Source organism: Haliotis asinina, chromosome 14 (assembly GCF_037392515.1).
Source record: "Haliotis asinina isolate JCU_RB_2024 chromosome 14, JCU_Hal_asi_v2, whole genome shotgun sequence".
Lineage (NCBI taxonomy): Eukaryota > Metazoa > Mollusca > Gastropoda > Lepetellida > Haliotidae > Haliotis > Haliotis asinina.
In genome coordinates, this window is record NC_090293.1 from 34476809 (window position 1) to 34489422 (window position 12614).

Here is a 12614-nt window from a genome sequence, read left to right on the forward strand (position 1 = left end):
ATATACAATATGCAAACATTTGCTGATCACCTTATGCATACACATTGAATAGATCATGCCATGTCTTAAGTAGTGTTAAGTCGTGCTGAAACACACAATGCTTATACCATATGCAAATATATTTAGACTCCAAGGAAATGAAGTTAATTCAGACAACATCAGTCAAAGTACAGCAGCCTACACTGAGGAGGCATTGGTGTTATGGCTTTAATTAATATGCATGTCTTCTCATAATAATTAATATGCATGTCTTCTCATAATAATTAATATGCATGTCTTCTCATAATTGGCCGCCAATAAAGCATCACATGCAGTAGTGAAGGTTCATAAATCAGTTAAATAATCTAATGTGCATTTTTACGTGACGCTACTTATCTTTCATATGTAAATGCCCCCCCCCCCAAAAAAACACGAATACATACACAATATGAAACATTTACTGATCAATTAATGTATATACATTGAATATATCATGTTAGGTCCCAATAGTTGGGTCATGCTGAAACACATCACAGTTGGTATCTGTTTTCGTTTAATGTTTCGTAGTGCAATTGTAGACTATGGTAAGTACAACGTCATATGCTATTACATTCGTAATTACAGTGATGTCATTTGATTAATGTCACGATTGTGTATAGCCAGTGTCCATTCTTAATCGATCGTATGAAGACGAAACATTACTTGAAAACATAGCATATTGATGGCACACATTAGATTTCAAAGCAGCAAGGCTTGCTTGTGGACATCCCCAAACACAAACTATTCATATCTGTATTCCATCAGTAAAGACAGTGCTGACGCCTCTGTTAGTTAATCAAACATTCATTGTAATCTTCACACTAAGCTTTACACAACTGGGTTATTGGTTCTGCAGAGATGTTACAGCATTGCGTCAGTGAACAAATCAGAAGGCAATGTCCATGGCAACTAGGCATTCAAAACACTATAAAACAGTATTATGTCATATTTACATCATTAGATACCACCGAGCTTCTCATTAACGATCGCCATCTTAACAATCCGAATTTAAATAATGGATAAAATATTCGACTGCTTTGTGTTATAGCCCGAAGGATTTCAAATAAAGCACATCAAAAATACACGACTTAGCACATCGCCGTAATGAACATGAATAAAATTATTATTAACTGAAATGTCTGAATAAACTGTCATAATTGAAATGTGCCTAACAATAGCATTTATTTCTAATTGAAAGAAAATGTATCTTTAATGTACCTTTGTTATCGCTAAATCAAGTATTTTTTTATGGTATACACCCTTCATTTATTCCCTCGGTTCGAACAAACAAGCATTGTCTTCTGTCACTTGAGTGAATGGTCTGCAATGATTATGGTGCGATTCATCAACCTAAATCATTAAATAAACACCGTTGATGCTCTGTCCAACCGTTGCCTAGGATCACATTAATGTATTCCTGATCAATGGTCAATGATTTAGCCTGGGTTTGTCTATTGGTACCCATTATCAACTAAATTAAAGCTTGCGCGCATGCCCAGGTCTCGGCCTGTAGAACTAACGGCGCGCTCCAGTTGGATAACGAGTACGATGTACAGGTACTGTTCATAGCTGGTTGCAATCGGGATAGAGTGTAGTTAAAGGGACATCCAGATAGGAGGACTGTTCAGGTACGTCTAATTATTTGTTGTATCTTTTCAAACATTACGTACATTAGTCAACAAATCAACACTCGTGAACACACTCTTTAATTTAAATACCCCCACGAGGTACTCACACGACAAAATACATTAAACATGCTTCATACAAAACCTTCACTTTATAGTTCAAACTTTTTCAAGGGAATACCTTCGCCTTATTCATGTATTCTTTCCAGAATTTATCTTTCCAACTATGTGATAGTACTTAGTCGATATTTCTATTCCCATATAGGTTTCAAAATAAGGAACAGTCACAGTGAACAATAGTCTCTATCATTATATGCGTAATACTAACAAAACAACAATCACCGCCTTGTGTCGCATAACCATGTGGTTATCTGTGACTGCTCCCTGGCATGTAAGCTACCAGCGCTCGATATACCTTAACTGTCACCAGCTTCATATTGATAATCGACTTCAGTACGTCGATCCGGCGTTGCCGGCTGTTGTCACTTAAAGCCTTATAAGTCGATGTTAGACCAAACGCCTCTTGTACCCTTTAGAGAAACAAACGCCAAAAGCAACTCTGTATTGTTTTGCGCATGCGTTCAGCGGACGGTAAATGGCTTCGCGTGTTTACCGTTACTCTTGTGACTCCTTATGAAAATGTCTACGGGTTTGCGGGTTGTTGTGTAGCGCAAACAAGTATTCATCAATTGTAACCTATCAAATATTCATTGTGGGTTCATGTTTGCTGAGTGAATGCCAAAAAATATCAATCATTTTAAGTATTTTGTTTCAACGAGTTTGTAGTGGCATAACTGCGCTTCACATATATCTTTTTCAACCGTACTAATCGATTAACAATCTGAATACAGTGAGGAAATTAATGTTTCAATGCTTGTACTGGAGCAGTACTGGGGCAGTATGACTAGTACAACACGTGCTTAAATCTAGTTATCCAGGATCCTCATTTCTTCAAATGAACCCAAATAACAAATATACGATTTATATCTGAACTTGTTTTCTTGGTTGGGTGAAAAGTACTCTGAGAAGATGCTAACACATCGTTCTCATTCTGAACTTTAATATAAGGAAACGCATGCATTTTTGAAACATCTTGTAGGCTATGTGAGTCAATGAATTATATCGAAATTGCACTGGGAATGCAGACTTATACGCCTTCTTTGGCTCCAGCTTAAAGAAAGACAGTATGAGTGTCACGTGGATACATGTGGTTTGGTGATGATAGCTACGTCATGGACGTCATGAACCTGACTACCTAGTTTGACCACCGTGGACATCCAAAACCGCACAGCATCGCCGCGGCATCGAACGAATAAGACTTGAATCTCGTGTTGCCCAAACGCAGTCCACTCTGCCTATAGTGCCTGTTCGAGTTGTTGAAGTGTCTTGGATTGCGTCGCAACCGTCTATCCACGGCATCTCAAAGATGTTCGATCGGGTTGAAGTCCTGTGATCTTGAGGGCCAGGGGAGCACATTGATGTTGTGGTTCTGGAGGAAGACTCCTGTGTGACATGCTGTGTGGGGCCTGGCATTGTCCTGTTGAAACAACTCCCTCTGGCGATCAGTGATTGGAAGCAGTTGGGGGCGTAGAATTCCGTCACAGTACCTTTGAACTGTCAAGTTGTCCATGATCATCACCAAATCACTTCTCCTACGGCAGGTGATCGCTCCCCAGATCATAACACTTCCCAGGGGGATCTGTCCACCTGGAGAACGCAAGCTTTGGCGAAACGTTCAAATCGACGTCTGTTCAGCCGCATTCTTCGATTGCCTCGTTCTAATGGGGAATTCATAACTGAACCAGATTCTACGCCAATTCGGAAGGTTCCAGGCCTGAACGTTGAGAGCACCATTGAAGGCGATGTCGACGATGTTAGTGTCGAAGCACAGGGGCAAAATAAGGTACGTAAACCAGCCTCTCTCAACCTGTTCCTGACGGCCTATGCAAAAAGCCAGGTCCGGGTATTTGTTGCGCGGTACTCGTCGCCGTAGATGTTTGATGACGCAGGTGATGTACCCGGATGTGGAGATCTAGCTTCAAGAAAACCAATGGCGATATGACGGTTGGCTTCACTTAGACGTGGCATTTTGCATTCGTCAACAATATTCCAAATACAATGAATAATCTACAGACAACGATCAGCCCTTCATACCTATCATTGAGACTATCTGATCCCCAACGTGCATTGCATGTGAATTGACACTACACGCCTAGAACTGAACATCATGCTGTTACATATGGGTATTTTACGGATGGTGCGTTTTGTTGTGAAGTGTCAAGACAACACCATGGGACGCATAAACAGAGCAAACCCTTTTGTAAACTGAATCACGTTATAATTCAAAACCACATGACATTGCAATTTTCAACAAGCGTTTCGTTTTGGGGAGAGTATACCTTGCTCCAAGCTTCTAATTACCGTTGGGGCGTTAGCGCAGCCTAGTGGTTACGCTGTGTGCTCGTCATGCAGAAGTAAAGCCACGCACTCTGATTATAAGGAATAACGTTATTCCTTCACTGGACATCATGAACGTCATGAACGTTACCTTTAGGAGCTTACAAAAAACCAGGACAAGAACAGAAATAGCATATCAACCACTTGTGACACCAAATGTTGTGATTTTTATTTCTCAGCACAGCTAATGTATGCACAATACGATGGTAATAACGAGGAAGATGTCACTCAGAGAGGAAGGCCTTCAGTGAAGATTTTTAGAAATGTTTTCCGTTGGGCTATTGCCCTATCGATCATGTGTTTCCACGAGAAGAACCACCTCCGTTGCACGATCACCCTGATTTCGTTAGTGATAACTGACACTTGACATAGCTCTTCACTTAACGGCTTTATTCGGCGTCTTTTTCCCCGAGACACTGGATTATAACTGATAATGGAATTGTCTTTTTGAGCAGCCTCTTACAGAAGTGAGCGAGTAATGTTTTACGTATACAAACAGTCTTCCAGAAATGCCACCAAAAACGAACAAGAAGGAACATTAGGCATTAATCACCCAGAGGAAGTGTTTCGAGTGTGCTTTAGTTTTGTAGTTTAAATGGCACACTCAACAATATATCAAATATTCCATGGTGGACATGCAAACCAGTGGTAGATATCATGAACAGTGTACCAAGTAGGGGCACGGTGACATGTTTGTTGCCCCGATCTGAATCTCCATGGTGTGTCGCTGCGGCCACCAAAAACACTAACCCTCAGGTTTACCCGTGCGTCCATTCATAACTTGTCGACAGCCTCAGTAACCCATAATAACATGTTACTAACATTAAAACACTTGGTTTTAGTACCCAACAATATGCAACATTTAGAGCACTAACATTTCATGCATGTTCACAAAATGTTGCCGGCAAGAGACACGTTTTACGTGATTAATGCGTACGTGTTTTATCAATTTTACATTGTGTGTTTTACATTTTTGTGATGTTTTAATCACAAAGTGATTCAAGCGTCCATTCGTCATCCGAAAGATATTTGGCCTAGCCCGACCATTATGTCCAGTCTCCTGTTGGAGTCGTGTGTAAGACGGCCCTCTGGGTCACTCACTCACTCACATTTGTACTTCGTCTTGCTCCTCAACATATATTCATGTGTTGCTCTTCTTTCCTATGTTCATGTGTTGCTCAACGTGCACATGCTCATGAGTTGCTCACCATGCACGTGTTCATGTGTTGCTCAACATGCAGATGTCCACGTGTTGCTCTTCCATGTGTTGGTGTCTTGCTCAACATGCAAATGTTCATGTGTTGCTCAATATGCAATTGTCCACGTGTTGCTCTTCCATGTGTTGGTGTGTTGCTGAACATGCAGATGTTCATGTGTTGCTCAACATGCAGATGTCCACGTGTTGTTCTTCCATGTGTTGGTGTCTTGCTCAACATGCAGATGTTCATGTGTTGCTCAACATGCAGATGTTGACGTGTTGCTCTTCCATGTGTTGGTGTCTTGCTCAACATGCAGATGTTCATGTGTTGCTCCTTTTGCATACATTCATGTGTTATATATTCACGGATATATTCTTGTGCTGCACATAATGCATATGAGCATGTGTTCCTACTTCACGTTTATGTCCATATGGTGCTCATCTAGCATATGCTCATGCACGAGTTCGTGTGCTGCTCTTCACGAATGTATCCACGTGTAGCTCTTCACGTTTATGTCCATGTGCTGTTCACCGTGCATATTTGTCTTATGTTATCTGGGAAACAACAGCTACCAGTAGCGATAAAGAGATATGTATCCGTGTTTCTGAAATCATTACACAGAATTATTCCACCAAAATAAGGAAAGGATATTTCAATGCTGCCCGTGAGACTAATGCATATTGACCGGCTCCGTTGCAACAGACTCGTGTATGCATTGTGCGAAAATGAACCCCGAGGTATTCAAAGTTGGGATAAAGCTTTCGGAATGTCTCGTGACTGTTCGAAAACCTACGGGATCGTTCTTAATAACCTTTGTGATCAATCGTGCTAAACGGGAATCAAACAAAGATGGTCATTAGTTGAAACATGGGGCTCAATATTTTCAGACCATGCGGTCTGAGTCAGCTGATGTGATGCTTTTAGCAGTTTTACAACACAAACAGATTTGACATTGTCATCGTTTAGAGAATCGAACTCTTCCAGACTAACAATGGATATAGTTGACATCTCTGTATCCCTGTCACTTAGCTCAAGGGAATAACTGGATAATGAATCATATATTACCGACAAACACAAGCTCGTGTACACTAGCCAGTCTCACCAGGAATGAAACTGGTAGTGCATTTGTCCATATCTGGACACGCCAGCACATCAATATATGTTGATGATGTGGTCTGGAGCCTTTTTCCCCTCAGCTCAGATTTAATTTCCAACATGGACGCAGTGGGTAAAACCCATTTCCAGAGATGCTCTGATTTGAGATGGCTCAAATATTTAGAAACGGTGCTAAGTTCAATTACAACTTGTAGTAGTGAGTAAGGTTTAGTTAAGTAGAATTTAGCAATACAATCAACTTCACGGAGTTGGTGGGGTGTGGGAGAGGGTTGGTAGTGGTGGTGGTATGCGTGTGTGCGTGTGTGTGTGCGGGTGTGTGTGCGGGGCTGGGGGTTGATGGGACGAGGGGAAATGCTAGAGCAACAGAAAAGGGCTTCACACAAGTTTACACGTATGGTGAATCGAACCTCTGTCTTAGGCGAGGCGTGTGAACACTTTAACCACTGGGCTACGTAACAGCTTCATAATATGCAGTGAGTAAATGTTATATAGATATTACAGACACCGTACAATTTAATAAATTATTATGCATGATTTAGTTTACTGATTTTAAAGAGTGTCCGATTTCCTGAGCAAGACTAAAGTAAATACGTGCATTCTTACATAAGTTTTATGAACTACTCGATATCACATATATAAAACCATACATAATTTCTCTAAAACCCACAATTTCATAAACGGCTTGGATCCCATCTTCAAAATAACGTACTGACCTTAACCGTCATCTCAGAGAACAAGAAATGTCGAATGGCATAAACAGTCTTCAATCAGTTATGACGTTGTTCTTTGAGGGACGCCATTCGACGATGTACGGATGATGTAAACCAGCCGGTCATGGCACATACGCGTTTTATGCTCTGAACTATTTAAAAGTTAAAGCCCTCGTATGATTGATGTAATTATGTTTTGACCATCGTTCTTGTCATATGTCACGGGACGTGGATGACAGTATTGTCCTTGGCGCCAAAATTCGCTGTACGGAATATTGTACCTTAATCGTCCACGAATTCTGTCTCGGCTACGATCCGTGATTTGTAAATACCAGATCCAATTCCATCTACATCCTGCTACTGTGGGATTGGTGGGGTAGCCTAGTTGTTCCACTGGTCTGAACACCCGGATTCGATTTCACACATGGGTACAATTGTGTGAAGAGCATGTATGTGTCCCTTTCGCATCATTTCTGGAATATTCCTAAAAGCGACGTAAAACTAAATTCACTCACTCCTACATCAGCGGCGACTTTTCTCTCACACAAAGCTAACTCACTCATTTTGTACTCTTGCTGTGGTTTCCTTTTCATATGACTGTGTGTTAATGTCCCTATGGCTGAGACGCTTTGATTTATATCAGCACAAAGCACGCTGTGCTGATGTGGTCCATGTTGATCGGAATTTCCAACTGGGGACATCAATTCAGCTTTAAAGTTAAGATCGTTGAATGTCACTTTTTAACAAATTAATCTGTTGTCTAAATCTGACTTCGTTTAACAAAGCAAAAACACTATTTTACATTTTTCTTCTTCTTCTTACAAGACTAAATGAAACTTTAACTTGAACTTGAACTTGTATCGGTGTGTGCGTCATCAGGTTTGGAATATTGAACATCTGAAATGAGAACAATGGACTCGTTGTATACTAAACAAACAGAAGGAAATCCCAACATTTCTGAAGATTATCAAAAGAATTCATACAAATGGCCATCGTGACATAACCGTAAAAGTGGGCGAAATATATGTATTTTGACCTAAAGGAGTCTCAAGTATCGAGTTTCAAGGAAAGTATCACAAGTGTCCGTATCTACGTTTAGCAACCTTCACCTTCAATGGAAGATGTTTCAGCTCGCTGAAATGAATGCAACCTCTGATAGTTTCCTAACACCACGCTGAACTATAATCGATGGAAATCTCCTCAATGACAGCGTCTTCTTCACAGCTGTAATAGAATTCATTTTAAACTGTGTACGCTTTTTCGAGGAAAATCTCACTTCATCGTATTCAGCTCGATCAGGACTCACCGACATTTAATCCGGTTTGACGGATTCAAAGAAATGTGCAACGCGCAACATAACGCTGCAGATTGGTGTCGTGGGGGGTCCGTAATACAATCATTTCCTCCCCAAACAAATGCAGGTGTGTGTGGTGTGTGTGTGTGTGTGTGTGTGTGTGTGTGTGTGTGTGGTGGGGGGTGTTGCTTGACGTTACTTGGTTGCAGTTTATATCTGTGGTCCTTTATAAGAAATATTGATATAAATGACTGGATTTAATGTAATGTTTTGTAGCATATGGGACAGAGCTTACGCGCTTTTTGAGTGACAGAATCAAACTTAATGTCGCTTTTAATCGTATTTCAGTTGCATCGCAACTTGTTTGTCCTGGGACGAAAGCTACAATTAGGTTCATGCAGTTATCCCTCACGTTCCTCAAACATCTCACACCACATCACAAATATCCTCAAACATCTCCTACCACATCACAAACATCCTCAAACACATCATACCACATCACAGATACCATGGTCGCAAAGACCAGAGACTACGTACCGCATCCGTATGTTCATCATCATACTACAGATATCAGACAGCATTTGCTGAAAAAACACAGTACATTGCGAAGATATCACGTACAAAACAGAATAGCATTCCACATATCATCTGACACATACAGGACATCACAGACAGTCAAATCACCTGCCACATGTCATATAGTGCACAACACATAACGTATGCATTGTACATATCCCATAACCTATAACACGCAGCCCATATCACACATCAGACATCACACAGACATTTTACCGCAAAGGCCACAAAACATCAAACAAGACATTCAAAAACAATCACTTGCTTCAAATGCCTTCGCGAATTCAATAGTAAAGTAACACGTCGACACACAGAAGCATCATAGATCATACAAGACTTCAGATTAGGAAACACATTTTCTTCTCCATGGAAGGTCAGCATCCTGTGGAGCGCTTGCCAATAAAAGGATATAGTCAGTTTGCCAGTGTTCACGTTTTGGTAGCACTGCGGCTGAAACACAGGCTCCGGGTATGTGTTCCAGAGCGGCAGAGAAACAGATCTGAGCTTACACCGGGATATTGATTCCCAAACCGAGGTCAATATTTGGCAGCTTTGCTGAGGTATTCGTAATCAAAATCCGATTTAAGCAATCAGTATTTTTTGAGTACAGCGACGCAAGCCAAGTCGGGATACGAGCGTGGTCAATAGGGAAGATTACCACCTATGCCCAACATAAGGTAGTTTTTATTTAGATTATAATCAAAGAATCGCTTGGAATTGTTTTGTGCTGCAAGCTTCTGTGCGCCGCAGAGTTTCAGGCACAGACATCGAGACAGGCTATAATAAACTCGTCCATAATACAACAAAATCAACGCAGAGCATTTCCAGTAAATATTGATTAAATGTTCATTTTAATGAAAGATTACGATCAACCTGTTATGCGCGGCTACAATAATTGATCTTTTGCAAATTCACACTGCTTATCACTGGTTGCTATTATTCTGCAGACTTCCCCCGTTGAGCTTGCTTCATCTTTTCTGTGTGTAAAATCCGGGTTATGAAGGTGTACACGTGTCTTTACTTAACAATTCTCTGTTATTCTGTAATTCTACATCAGTCACGTCTATACAATCTCATATTCTTAATGGGTTGTTCAATGAGTGGGTGAATTTAGTTTTACACCGCACGCAGCAATTTTCCAGCTACATGGCGGCGGTCTGTGAATAATCGAGTCAGGATACGATACGATGACATGCCTCACCCGATTCCGTTCGTCGCCTCCTATGACAAGCATGGGTTACTGAAAACTGCAAATCAATTCTAACATGGATCTTTACGGCCAATATCACACATCATATATATATCTATGTGAAACTGTTTATATTTCTCGTATTCAGTATTGAAAATATATTCTTCACATTTGACTAGGTTTGCGAGTATATATTTAAGATATGTATTCGTGGAGAAAGATCTTCATAAAGAAGATTTGACAAGCACGAATATCTGGACTATCTATATGCTATCATGCATATCTCCTATATTTATCTACTGTCCACTACATTTATCTATCTACTGCAACCATATATTTACTGCCAATGCTTCCTTGTACCATGAGAAATCACTTGTTATCACTCATAAATATGATGTTCAAAGAAATGGTTTTCAGTAGTGCCACACATGTCTGTTGTATGGAGACACGTTTATACAACATAATGTCACATATAGGTTGTTTAGAGGCACATTTACACAGAGACACGGAATATAACAGTAGTTAAGCGTCACAGTGGTTATTTAGAGTCATGCTTGTGCAGATGTAAGGCCAATACGGTCAGATACAGGCTTATGAAAAGACGAATTCAGTTTGTAAGTTTGAATTCAGGCGGAACTGGTTGTGTCGAGACCCCCATGAACGATATTACACTGTTAACAAAACAACCGTTAATTAGAACTGGATGAATGAGTGGGACTTTACACCGTTGTTAGCAATATTAAAGCAATATCATGACAGGGGACACCACCAGTAAAGGGCCTCATACCTCGCTGTGACCGGTGGGTGGGGAGGGTCGAACACCTCCGACGAGACGAGCTGCACGCTTTATTCACTAGACTTCCCCACCCCAGACTTGTCTGTTTGTCCCGGACAATAATGTTTGTTTACTTCCAAAAGAATTTCGAGAAAGCCCCATAAATATCTTTCAAAAGTAGAAAACAACGTTCCCAAATGTATCGTCATAGTTACTCTACATTCGTAAATGAGAGTTAACTCACGTTGGAAGAACATCAGCTTTCTAACAACTCATTGTCTGGTTACCAGTTCCACTCTCAAGCTACATGCCGTAATTAGCCCCCCACAGGAAACTGAAACACTGTCGCTTCGAAATTTGAATTGACATTATTACCTGAGTGATTTTGCATTGCATAGACAGAATTAATGGCTGAATAGAATTTCTATGGAATTTATAGTTTAGCCGAGTGAACTGCCTATTGTGATGGCCCTTCCTCAGACGCTTCATTAATCCCCTTGCTTTGGCCGATACAATGTTAATCAAATGACAGAATGAGAAGTTAATACCAAAAGTCCATAACATATTCATTTCCACGCGAACACCCTCGCGGTCACGGTCTAATCGTGGACGTGCATCTATTAGACAGGTAATCGTTCACAGTACTATAAACGATTTGCACGCATGTAAGGTCATGTGATAACCGGTTTTATAAAACCAACGGATATCTTATTCTTGTTAAATATGAAACCTTATTGTTGTTAAATATGAAACCTTGAACCATAATTACGAAAGAAAATTGGCAGTTCCAGTCTCCGACACACTATCCGGAAATCATTCTGAAACTATCCAGAATATTTCCGGTACATTCCTAAACACATGTACTTCTCCATATATTTCCCGTCTTGCTCAGCATTACGTTGCAAACAAGGGAAATTATTTTAGATACCTTGCCGATTTCATAGCTTCTGCGAAGCAACGGCCTTCAAGTCCATTGTAGTTCATGTAAATACAGTTGCATTGGTTCTTTATGAATTCAGAAAGCGTAAAAACGTACCGTCACTATCGCACAACATATCTTATCTCATATACCAAATGCTTCTGCATTACTACCGTTACGTTTTCACTTGAAGATGCAATCGCTGCTGGGCAATTATGTGTGAGCAAATGGATTTAACGCCGCTTTGAACAATATTCTACTCCTACGCTGAAGAATTAGGATTACAATTTCAGTAAAGATTGATGTAAACATATCAGCCGTCCTAATTCTGGTGTTGGACATGGGCTGTAAGGCTGAACCGCAATGTCTACAGCACAGATTCCTCCTTGCGCTTTATCGAAACTCATGTAGAAGGCGCCTTGTCGCGCTGTGATACTTGCTGTCTGACATATCCCAGCGACAGATAATTTGTGTGGTTACATACCTGTATCTCGAAGGTTACAGGGAGTAACATAATTCTCGTGTTCGACCTATTCAGTGCATTATTACATATTCAGTATTTTAATCCATTTCGTTAAAATTCTTTATACAAAGGTTTCTCTTTACGTGCGTATTGTACATATTATTGGTTCAATCCCAATTCCAAGTCGTTGTAACTAATGTCACGAATGTACATTAATTGCTAGGGTTAGTTTTTCCATCATACCACACATATCTACAACCCCAAGGGCTACAT

The 12614-nt window shown here is 40.4% G+C and overlaps 1 protein-coding gene across 1 annotated transcript in view; it reads left to right on the plus strand.

Annotated features, from left to right (window-relative positions):
* The first annotated feature begins 1548 nt into the window (after positions 1–1548).
* Positions 1549–12614, plus strand: part of LOC137261882 (gamma-aminobutyric acid type B receptor subunit 2-like) — a 156393-nt gene continuing 145327 nt past the window's right edge. Inside the window, exon 1 of the mRNA XM_067799689.1 lies at positions 1549–1646. The gene's annotated coding sequence lies outside the window, so the exon portion shown is untranslated. The remainder of the gene's footprint in view (positions 1647–12614) is intronic.